Raw genomic sequence first — 13239 nt, 5'->3', positions numbered from 1 at the left:
AATGCCTAAGTTTCACCTAAGTTTACTTTCACCTGAGCTTACTTAACTCTTGCACTGTCAGAAAGTCACTATTGTGACTATCCCCCACTGCAACATGCTAGTAGTGGGTCTCTGTTATACAAGTGGCAGACCAGGGCTATGTGAGACAGGCTAGTGTATTGCATTATAGGAAAATACTCTCTGAAATACACCACAGCTAATCTTTTGTTATGACATATCTGATTAACAGTCGAGGAAGAAGAAGGACCCTGTGCTCAAATGTTTCTGCTCTCTTATATAATCTTAATGCTACAAAGTTGCTATAAATCTGCAAAATGTCTTGCTACCATAAGAAGTAGTTCATATAATATTGCTGCTTTCTTTATGAATACTTCTTGCTAAACTCCTGGAGCCCCAATTTGTTACTGGGACCCTTTTTAAACACTGTTCAATGTGGAATGTTTTTATCGACTAAGCTAGGCAGTTTGGACCGAAATAACAAACCCACACTTCCTTGGAATCAAGGTACAGGTGCCAATACCAAAGTCATCAATGGCATCAGAAGCAGGTCATGCAGCAGACTTACACCTGATAAAACCACTGGCAACTGGGGCAGCAGGAGGCAAGATGAAACATCTACATAACCTGGGTGTAGGTCCTGCCTCAGCAACCATAGCCAATTTTGTAAGGAGCTGTGACATGGGGAATCACTCTGTTCAACAGGCTCCTGTTTGTGCTCTATACACAAGAGAAGACCATCATTTTTAAATAATCCTGCTTCAGATCTGCATGTTAAACTATTAAAACATCAAACTATGACACTATCATCACTAGGCTTACTTGAATGCATGCTGCTTTTGCAATCACCCACTGTACTTTTTTTCTAATCCATATACTCTTGCTCTTCACTAAGGAGCTAGGTATTCCAAAAGATTCTGCAGTGCATGCTGCATCAAGAGTAAATGAATCTGTTGGAAAGCTTTGTTCTCTGGTCAGAACTAGGTTACACAGGTATTTCTGGTTAGCTGTGCTACTAGCAACTACAAGCTCCCAAAAAGTCTGCTTAGTCCAGTAATGCTACAGGCCAAGAATGCATCTGAAGGTTAGAGATATATTATTGCTCTCCTATCTTCTTGATCCTTATTTCAATTCATAGGGGGTGTTCTTTAAAAGACCAATAGGTGCATCACCATGTTTTAAGTAGGGTTGCATCTGAAACATGTTAGTCTGGAAACATAATCATATCTCTTTTTGTCATATTTCTGTCACTGCTGAGAAAGACAGTGGCATTGAAACATTGTTTTGAATCCATGTATATGCCACCTCAGTGATTACCTCTTAAGGTAAGTTAAAGCAGCTTTAGAGCTCATAGAATCATAGACTATCCCTAGTTGGACGGGACCCATAAAGATCACAAAATCATAGAGTGGTTTGGGTTGGAAATGCCCTTAAAGATGCTGTGGGCATCTTTAAAGATGCCATAGGCAGGGACACCTCCCACCAGACCAGGTTCCCCAAAGCCCCATCCAACCTGGCCTTGAACACCTCCAGGGATGGGGCATCCACAGCTTCTCTGGGCAACCTGTGCCAGTGCCTCACCACCCTCTGAGTGAAGAATTTCTTCCTAACATCTAATCTAAATCTACCCTCTTTTAGTTTAAAGCCTCTTTGTTCTATATCATTGAGCCCAACTCCTGGCTCCACACAGAACTACCTGAAAATCAAACCGTATGTCTGAGAGCATTGTCCAAACAGGCTGACAGGCTCAGTGCTCTGACCACTGCCCTGGGGAGCCTGTCCCAGTGCCCAACCACCCTCTGGGTGCAGACCCTTCCCCTAACCCCCAGCCTGACCCTCCCCTGTCCCAGCTCCATGCTGTTCCCTTGGGTCCTGTCCAGAGCAGAGCTCAGCGCCTGCCCCTCCACTTCCCTCACGAGGGAGCTGCAGGCCCCCATGAGGTCTCCCCTCAGCCTGCTCTGCTCTGGGCTGAACTAACCAAGGGACCTCAGCTGCTCCTCATACATCTTCCCCTCTAGACCTTTCACCATCTTCATAGCTCTCCTTAAGACATTCTCCAATAGTTTTATGTCCTTTCTTATGCTGTGGTGCCCCAAACTGCACACAGTCCTTGAGGTGAGGCCTCACCAGAGCAGAGCAGAGCAGGACAACCCCTTCCCTCAACAGGCTAGCAGTGCTATGCAGTTGGCCCTTTGAGCTGCCAGGGCACACTGCTGGCTTATGTTCAACTTGACATTGACCAGAACCCCCCCAGGCCCCTTTCTGCAGGGCTGCTCTCCAGCATCTCATCCCCCAGTCTGCACATATAGCTGGGGTGGCCCCATCTCAGGCGCAGAATCTGGCACTTGTTCCTGTTAAATTTCATGCAGTTGGTAAGAAAGCAGCTGCTCTGATATCTACTGTAGAGCTTAACAATCATTCTCCTGGACTCACCCAGGTTTATTAAAGATCAGTACACTCCCGCTCCACTCACAACATGCCATAAAAACTGAGGAGGGAACAGTACAAATGGGAAACTCTGGATTCCTAGCCAGGGCCAATATAAAGTCCTTTCCATGGTCTGAGAAGGATGAAATGAAGCTGAGTATTTCAGCTCGTAATAATGGATAGCAACACAGCCTAGACATACTTTGATTATGCATATTTAAAAAAAATGCATAAACTATATCACATAAAGACAAAATGTGGAAAAACTGTGTCTTTCTATTATACATGTGCATAAGAATTTATGAGTTGATACTTGACTTGGCACTGAATTGTTTCAGGAAGCAATTGACTAAGCTGCTGGCAGTGACCATAACACACTGTAATTAAGTTCCAAATCCTCACAAGGGGACCAAACCAAGGATATGACCAGGGCACACAGCTTCAAGAAAAGTGATTAAAAAAAGTAGAAAGTTAGTTATTAACAGCCTGAAGGAGAGGTTTCGGAAATTAAAGTTAATGGAAATGATACAGAAGCTGTTTGAAAATATCAGAAAAAGCAGGAGTACATTTATATACTCTGTACCATGAAAAAAGATGCAAAACTCCATGAAATATAAAGCCTGCATGGTTAAACATTACAGTTCAGTCAAGGTAAATACATTCCTTTAAAAAAGCAAATGCAAGTAAAAACAAATGACTGTATTATGAACTCTGGGCAAAAGCAAGAAGAAGAGGAGAAGGAGAAAGTAGACAAGGGAGCTACGATATTAATCAGTGTGCTTGGTTTATGCTTGTAGACTTGAATTTTTCAAGGCTTCTGTCATGGATAGGTGCCAAAATGCCACTGAATTTCAGTAGGAATTAAATTATCTTTATCATTTCATACATAGATTATTGTCATAACAAAGACATAAAGGGAACTCTGTGCCTATCTTTGAAAGCAATGCTGAGGTCAGTGCTAAGGAAGAAAGACAGGCTGGAAGCAGTGCCAAGAAACACAGATGACAACACTGTTAAGTAAAAACCCTCCTGAATAATATAATGTAGGAGAAGGAAAAGCTAAACTTCTGTTCAACTTCTGCTTGTTATAATTTATTGAAAATCTAAAAACCTAGGTCTAGTCTGTGACTTAACTGTAAGGTTCTGGGTATGTACAGAACAAGATAACATTCCCTGAACAAAGAAGTGTGCAATCTAAAATCAGACAAATTAGGTAGAAGCAACAAATTGGCATAGAGTAGAGTACAAGGTATGCTGGAGACCGTGTTTGGACAACCCTGCAGTCACAGTGTGAGATACAAAGTGTCTCAGGCCAAAAGCAAAATTCATGGCTAAAACATTCAGAATAAATGCTCGGCTGGGACATAAGCTAGTCCAGAAGAACCCTTGCTGACTGTGCTCTTCTCTCCATGGACACCTTTGAAAGAGGATTGAACTGTAATGTCACTGTAAAGAAAATTATTTTAGTTAGCTTGTATAAGGAAGGGTTGCAAAGACCTTCCAAAATCTGTTCTCTTTCCAAAAAGCCAGCCCAGCAACAATTACCTAGACAACAAAAATAGATTGCAAAAGTTGTCCAGGCAATTGTGCAGCATACCTTCAGGCATGCCACTGGAAAGACAAAGCATAATGGGACTGTAGGATTGTTTACAGCATCTCAGGAAATGCCCTAGCAGTCACTGTGGCAAATCCCTTGTGCTACAGAAGTATCTACCACATTAGTGAACCATACTGAAAAAGAACAATAAAAACATTGCAACATCTAACATTAACTGGGCTTCTGTGTTCCCTTTGAAGAGTCTGATAACATGCAGTAGCCTCATTTCATGTGAGGAAAACAATTGCTGGACAACTGAAACAACAAAATTAACAGCAGGAAGTACACATGTATATGGAGAGATTCAAAAGACCACAGCTATGAAAAGTAATCTAAAAAGAAAAGTAATGGCAACAACAACAACAAAAATCCACCTGAGTGCTCTTCTTTCTGTTCTGTCAAAAGAAGCTAAAAGGCTAAGGGAAAAAAACATTTAACCTTATTAAAAAGGCAAAAAATGGGTCAAATCTTGTGTCCCTCTTCAAACTAAGGATGTGCCAACTTGTCACAGAAAGGCTTCATTTCCAAGGTTAGGAAAAAGGAAGCAGCACAAGGAAGACACAAATCCCCAGAAAGTTTTGCAAACCTCACCTAGGCCCCTTTTGTCTAGGCCTTGAACAGAAGGCAAAGTATCTCCTCAACAGCTCACAGAGGCTACTGAAATGTGGCATTAGCTTGTCTGGTTTTTAGGAAAACCATTGGCAAAGCATCAAAGGGTATAGGGGAAACTGAGGGTACTATAATTTGTATTTACTTTTTCTTCCCGCTTGAAAGCACAAGCACTGCTTATTTCTATTGGCATGCAGAGGAAATTAAAAGAAAACAGGAATTAATCAAAAATGAACATTTTCCAACCTCAGAAAAAATTATACAGGCTAAGAAAAGGAATGAAAAAGGCAGAACACCCTTCTATATTGCTGACTTTCAGTATGAACCCAACCAGTACGTAAATGAAAAGCTACGTAGTCCTCACAGACAGATTCATGGGTCAAGTTCTTCACTGTGCCAAGTTTCTGCTCAGTGTGTGAAGCAAGGAGCACCACAGAAGGTCATTGTTCCCTGACACCACATCTGGCCCCAGCAAACACGTAGGCTGAGGTGCCCCAGCTCTGCCCTTACCTGTGCTTACAGGAGCAAATACACATTCAAGCCTTTCTTCTTCCTTCCCCTGAAGGCCAGGAAGGAAAAAACAAGGATTTTAGCACAAGACCCTCCATCCTGCTGTTAGACTGGATTGCTGCCAACCTGCGTGGGTGTACATGTGCGTCTGCATGTGCTTTTACGTCTCCATAGCTGGAAAGTGCGAAGCTTGGTAGAAAGGAACTGGACCTTGATGAATAGTTGATGATATTACAGGCAAGCAATGCCAACAACACAGAAAACACAAAGTGGTGGAGGTTAAGTGGTTAATTCTGGAAGTGTTATTTATATGACTAGGCATTTAATATAGGCATGCCCAATTCCACAAAGTGTTGGCTGCAATCTGTTGTCCTGGATTTAAAACCAGGCTGTTTGTATGTGGAAGGATTTAAATCACTGATTTAATTTTCAACAATAGATTCTCTAATGAAGGCAGAATAAATTAAAAAATAATACTCTTTCCCTCCTAATTATTAAGTTTTATTAATAACTGATTTGAATCCTGTGGTTCTGCATGTTTCAAAGCTAAGGGTCTCTCTAAAAAGATGAGAATCTGTGGCTGCATATTATCATTTCAAATTATAAGCCTGGCTGTTTTCCAGTGAGCAGTTGCTCATCCATACTACACTCCTCTTGGAAGCTGAGTCGGTTGTGTGTTTTTTTCCATAGCATCAGCTATGCTCTTATTAGAATAATAACCCTTGTAATGCATATCCAAGTTTTCTCCTGAACTGTACATTTGCACATTGCATAATGGTATTATACTTCTCTCCAGTCCCCTAGCTGCACTGACTCCCAAAATTTTGTTGAGCTTTAATTGTGCCTCACTCCAGTTCCTTACATGGCTTAGTGCTGCCACCTTAGAAGGTAGGAATAAGCAGTGAGGCTGTCTCATTGGCAACAGTGTGGTCCACATAGCAAGGCATCAGATAGCCCTGTGGTTTAATTGCTGAACTGGGATTTACAACCTAAATTAGCTATTTTGGTACTGCAGTGTCTCAAAGTCTCTCTAGAATTTGATGATCTAGGAATTATGAGTCAGTTCTCCATCAGTCCTGAAAAAGACATGCGTGACCAAGGCCAAATAATTTAATCCCTTTGAACTTGTTTTCTACCAGTTCATTGGCAAGAGCGGAACTTGCCTCCCTCATGCTGATGTTTCAAGTATTACATTATTTGTGCTTGTGAAGCACTCAGGCATGACAGTAAATACTTGTGGAAGCCTTCAAAGGTCTTCAGCTCTTAGATGAGCTTCAAGTTTTATCCATTACCTCTTGAGAGCCATATGTGTACCATTAACACACATAACAAAAAAAAAAGGGGGGGGAAGGGTGGGTGGGAACTAAGCTCATGTCAGAAAGCTATTGTCTCTCTCACAGAGTATGTACTCATCCTGGGGCCAACCTAGGAACTGGTCCTGACATCAGCATGCAGCATGGAAACGGGGGAAATGAGGAATCTCCTTTCCCAGCTTCTTCCACAAGTGACAGATCTTAGACAGAAAAACAGTTAGGCATAGGAGTTAGGGCAAAGTGCCAAGGCACCAAGAAATTGAGGCAAGACATAAAGCAGAGTGTCAGCAATGATCATGGTAGAAACTTTAAAATTACATAGAACCAAATCAAAATAAGTCAAGGGCAGACAGCCAAGGAAACCAGCAGAGAAAAGATGTGTGTGCTCAAACCTGGGCTTAAATCCTTTTCAGAAGTCCCACCTTCTAAGTGACTACACAAGCTCTTCTCCCGCAGCAGAGTGAAAACATCAGTAACTATCTTTTAATGTTGGGAATGGGGTTTCCAGTAAGGGATGTCACAGCAGCAGTCTTTATATGAGTAGAAGCACTGTGACCAAGACAGTTCTGTGAGAAAGTAAAATAATGAGAAGGCAAAGCAGTATTTCAGCTCAAGGAGTGGAAAAGTTTCACATATTTTAACAAAGTCTCAGAGGATGTACTGCCTCCACCCCAGACAGGGATTGCTGAGAGCTATTTTGCCTTCAAAGCTCCTTGCCTCCCTTAGCGAGGATGCAGTGCCACCAAGCTTAATTCACTTCTCACTTTCTTCTCGTTCTCATTTCCTTCACTAAATTCCATCCACCTGCAACATGTCTCCTTAGAAGAGTTCTTCCTATTTTGCTCAGTCATTTGTAGTTTGGACCATTTAGTTCTTGAAATTCTCCATCCTTGTACAAGTTAGAAATCACAGCCTATTGCACCTGCCCCTTCAAAAGTTTTAGATGTGTGTGAGCAGTGAAGCCACAACACACAACTGACTGCAAGTAAGACAACTCCTGAAAGAGAAACGAAAGAATAAAGCTTCATTATAGACTGTTAATGCCACTCTTCTTTGACCCGGTGTCTGGCAGTTTATACGTCTTTCACAACCAATGAATAAATTGCAGATTTCACACAGAAGGAAAAATGACATATACTACATCTGATCTTCCTGATCATTAAGATCTTCCACAGAGCTTAACGGAGCGTTTCTCAGATGCTAGCCAAGCTAAAAGCATTTGTGGCAGCACATCAGTCCATTTTTGCACCTGTTATTTCCATGAATTCACAATTCAAAGTGCGTAGATGTATTCCCTGGTAAATTCCAACTACATGTGACTGAGCAAAACAAGGGCCAACCCAAGCTCATATTGACAAATTACCTAGAAACAAAGTATACTTCAGAGACTGCATGTGCCTATTTAGGTCAAATTAACCCTCAACCATAATAAAAATATAATACAGGAAGAGCCTAGCAACTAGCAATCTCAAGAGTCATAAGATGCCCATGTGTGCTTTTACAACGATAGTAAACTTGTTTTTATCTTCTTGTCAGTTTTCATTTAGCATACTGGGAGGGAACAGAGACCTCCCAGCTTTGTACCACTACAAAAAAAAAGCAAGCAATAGTCACATCAACTAGGGTACCACGGAGCGTATGGGATATACAAAAACACAAAAAATACTTAAACACCTGCACGTATGGGGCTAGGGTCACACAATACAATTTAGTGACAGCCCTGGAATTGGTCCTAGGACCAATTTTGCCCATGGCGTGCTGTGTAATGCTAGGTATTATTATTATGCTTCTAAAAAGCACCTTCATAATGGGTAAAAAATTCTGCTTCTCTGTAAATCAGTGCAGATTTGGAAATCAAAACTGAATACATCTGCTTATATTTGATATCTGTGTGATTTTCCTGTGGTTTTCCACAATTTTGTCCTCAAAAAAAAATAACATTCAATGGGCATGTCTAATTTGAACTATAATTTATCTGTTATTCATAACCTGTCAGGGATATAGCTCTACAGCTCTCTACAACTTCCTGAGGAGAGGAAGCCCAGGGAGGTGATGGTCTCTTCTGTCTAGTAGGCAATCACAGGATACACAGGAACAGCACAAAGATGTGCAGGTGAAGGTTCAGACAGGGCCTTACGGACTATTTCTTTACCATGAAGGTTGTCACACACTGAAACAAGCATCCCAGCAAGGTGCTTGATGCCTGTCGGTGTTCAAGAGACATTTGGAGAATGCCCTCAATAACATGCTTTAACTTTTGGGTAGCTCTGTCGTGGTCAGGCAGCTGGACTTGGTGATGTTGGAAGGTCCATCCCAACTGAACTGAACTGCACTGAACTGTTCTATCACCAGAATAGTTTTGTTAGGTTTTAGTCATATATTGCCACTTTTCACAAAGCCTTTGCAAGATTGCTGCTTTTATTTTTTTTTTAAAACAATAAAATATTATGTTTTACATAACGTTGTTTGGCACAGTTATAGCCATCACATTCACTGTCATTAACTATAACATGAAAGTCATCATTTTCTTATAAGAAGCACATGGCTCACAGTATTCATCTGCAATAATTTCAAAATTTAGATTTTTTTCCAAGCTATTGAGTAACAAGCTAATTTTCCACTAGAAAACTTGGAAAACTTCTAAGCAGAGTTCCAAACCTCAGCATGAAGCTACGTAAACCACTCTGAAATCTGTTCTTTTGTCCGTGTCATGACTGCCTAAGCAGGATATTCTTCATTCATAGGTCTTGTGCTGCTCAGGGAAGGGGATTTATTCCTTGGTTTAAAACATTTTGTTTTAGGGTTTATGACTAGGATCATAGTCCCACTACAACTATCAGCAAAAGAGTTCATAGGTTTCAAGACTGAGCTCACATATTAGAAAATGCTGACATTATGGATTAAATTCTGCTTGTCATTCAAGCCTACCCAATCCCACTGCAGTTTGTAAGTTTTCATGTAAAGAGGGAAAGAAAGAGATGCATATGCCTCCTATTACAATTACAAATATAGCTCTATCCTTTTAACCAAAATAATTTGCTATGCAAGCTAATAAGTAACTGAATAAAACAGACGTCAAGATTAAATAAATTTGCAAAAAATATCTTAGGTTGGCAAAGAATAAACTTCCACGTTGAAAGTACACCACTTCCTCTCAAGAAATGCCAGGAAGGAGATGCATGGTGTGCATGCATTTGATTTCTGAACTTTGACACAGAGAAATCCTCATGCCAAAGACTGTAAAGACTTGAGAGTAAAGAAGTGTAATGTTAGCAGTCTAAGCCCTAAAACTGTAACTCTGATGAGATCCACAGCCAGGCACCATTTCACATGAACAAAGGAAAACTTAATGGCTTACATCGGACAGAGGGTATGATACGTTTTTGAATTATATATAACCACATTGCAGCAGGTATTTCAGTAACTCTGAAAGAGACTACAGAATGAATTAGTCTGCTCTTCATTACACAACAGAAAGGAGCATCTTTTTTCCTGTACAAAACTGATTCTGGTCCTTCAGGCAACTGAATTTTCTTCCATTCTACTCAAAAACTGTAAGACAGACAATAATACAGTTTTTAATCTTCCTGCAGATCTTGGAAACATTTTTTAAATGATTTTCTGCCAATCCTCTTCCACTGAGAGCTTTCACATGGCTCACAGCTAATATAATCCTACATTTTAAAGGGGATGGATTACAGAGAATTATGATCCTTGTCATATACAAGCACTGAAAGGAGCCTTTTTATTTTCTCAGTTCAAGATCTGTTTCAGAGCAGCAGCCTGAAAACAACTGTTTCCTTATGTTCAGATTATGCTTTTGGTCACGCCACCACTTGAATAAATAAGAGAAGGAGACACCTTGAAGGCATAATTTTCCTTGTTTCCCTTCACATCAGAAGCCATAAAAACTTTTTTTTTTTCATATTTTTTTTTTTCATTGATGTCATCTGATGGTTCTCTTTTTCCTCCTGTCCTTCCTTTCTGTCTTTTTTGGACTGTAAACTGATTAGACCTGGCACTACATTATGCTATGTCTATAAACAGATCAGATACAGTGGGACTCCATTTTTAGGTGCCCCTATACTAACCTTGTTAATAAGGACGTATGCATTGATGGCTAGGATGAGTAGTAATTTGCTATTCTTGTCTCTCTTTGCCTCCCTTCTGTACAGCAAAGGTAAGGAAGGGAGTCAGAGCTTCATTAGTTCATTTGTTCCTCCTCCTTCTCTAATCCATACTCTTGGCCTGAAGGAAATAAAGACATGGAATACTTCCTCTCTTTTTTATACCTAAATAATGTTCAGGTAACTCATATGAAGGTACAAGCGTGGGTTTTACTGCTTCATGGAAATGTGTACTGCAAAGCACGATTTAACCTTTGGTACCTTGTTCCATTTGCTAGCAAGAAACAGTCTCTCAATGTTAAGACCATTATTAAAAACTTAACCGGTGGCCAAAGGGCAAATAACATTGTTTATGTGCAGTAAAAGTACTTGGTGAGAATGATTTCTGGAGAAGGTTGCACAATGTCTCCTTCCAATTTTTGTCCAAGGGGTTAAGTGTTCTTGTGTTCTTGTTTTCATGGAACAAAGAGAGGAATATTGTATGGATACATAGAGCACTCTGCTTCTCCTTTGTTTAAAAAAGATGTGTTACAGTGTTTCCTTTTGACAACTATTTATTTTTTTGTCCTGCTTTCCTCACTGATCGGGAGCACAGATGTTTCAGTGAAAATGATAACACTTGTGTATTATCATCAACATTCTGATTTCTTCAGTCAAGAAAGGTGGAAAACATATATTTGCTGAACTTCAGACAATAATAACATCATTATTTGTATAACTCAGCTTCCAAGTCACATAAACAATGTTTTTCTACAGTGTGAATTATTTCAAGAAGCTGTTTGAGAGGTTACATAAGTTTAGTAGTCAAACCTATTTCACCAGGAACCTGTATATCCTAACCATGTGCAAAGGTCCCAGCTGTCTGGTAAGAAATGATAGGTTGTTGCACTAAGAGACACAGGATATTACCTAACTAATATAGGATATTGCTTAATTTCCATAAAAGCTGTTGTGGTATCAAAGGTGAAGACACTAAGGAAGTAACTGAAGAGTTTTCTTCCAAACTTTGAAAAATAATACTTTTTTAACAGCGTCCTTTACAAAGATCATTACATTGATAATCTGAAGCTGTTCCACAACTATCCAGTCCAATAAATAAGAAAGTAATAAAACAATAAAATAAAGCCTTACAGTCTTCAGCTCTAAAAACAAGACAGCTGCTCCAGTCAATAAATAGTCCTAGATAGTTACCTCAAATAGATCTCTTTAAACTGAAAGTTGCTACACTGATTTCTGCCCCGGTTTTATAATAGTGTAATGGAGTATATAATCTGGACCTAGTTTCTTGTGTTAACGTGCTCACTTAAACCAAGCACGTAGGTTTTCATATTACTGCTCATCTACTTGGCTTGTCTTCCTCCCACAAAGGGAGGATGGTTTAAAATACTTATCATTTGCTTTGTAAATTCATGTCTAGTCTGTTAGGAAAAATGTCCTGCTAGATTTGTTCCACTGGCAAAAGATCCAAACTTACATGCTTGGTGCTCAATATATTTATAGCCATGCATTTGTGCACAAACAACTTATTATAAAACCTATAAATCAAGCTTATTTTGCATTTAGAATATGAAGAATAAACTCCCCCTGAGTGTTTGTATATATCCAAAATAAGCACCTATCACCATCTACGTTCAGTAACTAAAATCAAGTCCAATATGTGTTGAGAATATGCTGATTTCCAACAACTGCATAAACTAATGCTAATATTAAAAATTAATAAATAGATTTCCTGGTCTCCTGACAAAAACAATTGTTCTCCACAAAAGCAACTAGGTGGGGCAACCCTTAGAACACAAAGAGAAGATAACTCATTTTGGAATCTCAGATACGCTACCTCATTAGGGGTCATAAACACCTGTTTTACTATTGCTCAAGTCTAGTATTTGATTTGGACAATCTCAGCTGGATTTAATACAGCAGCTCTTCATGGACAAAGCTAAAGTGCAATTCATCTGTCAACGAGACCACGCTGTGCTTTTTTACAACATGGGACAGAAGATGATGAACTTGCTCAAACAATATACCTGTGTGTGCCACTGGATATGATGGTAGCAGCTATTTTCTGCCGGAAGAATTAATATGCATAAGAATGTTTGCAAAGTTAAACATTCATACTGCATTTAAAGTTTATTATGAGTCCATTTTTTCTACTACAAACTTCTTGGTTTTTTAATTCTTTCTTGGGGATCAGAGCCTAGCTGAAAGTTGTTTAGATGCAAGAGACAGGATAACACCAGCTTGCTCATCTCTAGATGATGTTCTTCAATACTGCCAGAATTCTGTTTGTGCAGCTGCCATGCTGCTTTCTGAGTAGATGAAGAATGAAACCCCTTCATGACTGATTAAGTTTGTTAGTTTGCATCTCTGGATCAAGTGTATTTTCCTTGGGATTGAGATGCTGCAGTTTCTACAGATATTATTAATCTGTTCCTATATACCACCAAGACTGTTCACTATCCTTTATAGAGAAGGAGACGGAAGGCTTGTCCAAGTACAGTTTTTGACATAATTCATAGCAGCATTTCTTGACCACCACATGCTGAATCAGTCCTGAGGAACAGCACAGGGCAGAGCTGTTTCATAATGAGCAAGCTACTTCCTACCTCATGGAAACACTGCAGTAGCCCAGAGGTCTTGCCCGTACAAACTTTATTGTATA

At 39.8% G+C, this 13239-nt stretch overlaps 1 protein-coding gene across 2 annotated transcripts in view; it reads right to left on the bottom strand.

Annotated features, from left to right (window-relative positions):
* The window catches only part of CA8 (carbonic anhydrase 8), a 48490-nt gene that overhangs the window by 29152 nt on the left and 6099 nt on the right, over window positions 1-13239 (bottom strand). The gene's annotated exons all lie outside the window — the stretch shown is intronic.

This window comes from Anas platyrhynchos, chromosome 2, assembly GCF_047663525.1.
Source record: "Anas platyrhynchos isolate ZD024472 breed Pekin duck chromosome 2, IASCAAS_PekinDuck_T2T, whole genome shotgun sequence".
Lineage (NCBI taxonomy): Eukaryota > Metazoa > Chordata > Aves > Anseriformes > Anatidae > Anas > Anas platyrhynchos.
The sequence above is the reverse complement of the archived record's forward strand: the minus strand, read 5'-3'. Positions and strand labels throughout refer to the sequence as shown.